A 1,370-nucleotide genomic window follows, 5' to 3' on the forward strand; every position below is an offset into this window, starting at 1 on the left:
ACCTCAGGTGATCTGCCTGCTTTGGCCTCCCAAAGTGCTGGGATTACAGGTGTGAGTCATCATGCCTGGCCCCAGATAGCTCATCTAAGCTCTTCATGTGTATGAACTCACTTAATCCTCAAAACAACAATATAAGGTAGATACCATTATTCTCCTCATGTTACAAATTAGGAAACAGGCACAGTAAAGTGACTTATAGAAAGCCACATAGCTAGTGAGTGGTGGACACAGGATTTGAATCTAGGCATTCCCGCTCCAGGGCCTGGCTGCCACCCAATTCCCAGTTCACCCAGTTCCAAGTTCATGCCCACATGCTGTAATCAGATAATGGGTCACTAGCAAGGTGCTGTCTGTTGTAGGGCAGGAGTGGGTCACTGAGCTTCCCCACGGTCGGGATGAAGTGTCCTTCACAGCCGTCCACCTGAAGTAGCTTACCCTCTAGTTACTGCAAAGAAACTTTATCAGTAAATGTCAAAGTTGTTAAAAAGGCAAATGTCCAGAACCCCCCTGAGTGGTTCTGGTTTAGTAAGCATCCCGGTCAGGTCTCAGCGGCGGAGAACAGAAATTGCTTGCTACGTGAGTCCAAAAGGCATTTGATTCAGAGTGATGGAGACGGGAAACAAACATCTAGAGAAACAGCCATAGGTGTAGCAGTCGGAGATGCACTCACTTCTAGCCCTGGTGCCCAGACCTGTGAACTCTGGCAGTACTGTCACTGGTTCAGAGCATCTACTACATCTTATGGGACAGAACCCCAGTGTCACCAGGTGGTGTCTGCCAGCGGATGCTGTAGCTCAGTCTCCAATGGGCCATTCATTCTACCATCCAGAAGATCACCTACCCCTGGGGACCACGGTAAGATCAGAGTATCTGGGGGGCACCAGCATATGGACCCATTTCTTTTGCTGTGAATGGATTTGTGATCAGAAGCAATGTGGGTGTCTGGCATTGTGGCAGTGGACGAGGCACTCATTGAGTTGGTAAGTTGCTGGCAGAAGCATGGTGATTAGGAAAAGGAAATCCATCTGTGGAAGAAGTGTTTATTCAAGGGAGGGGAAAAGTCACCTGTCTTCCATTTTGTTTTCAATTAGCAATAATCATGCCTCGGATAAACCTCATTGGCTATGACAGTGCCACTGCGCAAAGCTCTGTCTTCCCTTTTGGAAGGGATCCCTCATAATTAAGATGCCATAGCTCAGCTTTGGTCTCCACTTATGGCTTCAGCGAGAAGGCAGCCAAGTCAGCTCTGGTGAGGAAAAGATAGCGTTTGAGTCCATGCACACCTCCATCCCTGCTGCCGTTGCTGCTTGGTTCGTGGGCCCACAGTATAAACACAGGGGCACTGTCAGTGACTTGCACAGAGGAGTCAG

At 48.8% G+C, this 1,370-nt stretch overlaps 1 pseudogene; it reads right to left on the reverse strand.

Moving 5' to 3' along the window:
- Positions 1–1,066: 1,066 nt before the first annotated feature.
- On the reverse strand, positions 1,067–1,148 carry LOC129043363 (U4 spliceosomal RNA; annotated as a pseudogene).
- Positions 1,149–1,370: the final 222 nt, after the last annotated feature.

The sequence above is a fragment of the Pongo pygmaeus genome, chromosome 7 (assembly GCF_028885625.2).
Source record: "Pongo pygmaeus isolate AG05252 chromosome 7, NHGRI_mPonPyg2-v2.0_pri, whole genome shotgun sequence".
In the NCBI taxonomy this organism is placed as follows: domain Eukaryota; kingdom Metazoa; phylum Chordata; class Mammalia; order Primates; family Hominidae; genus Pongo; species Pongo pygmaeus.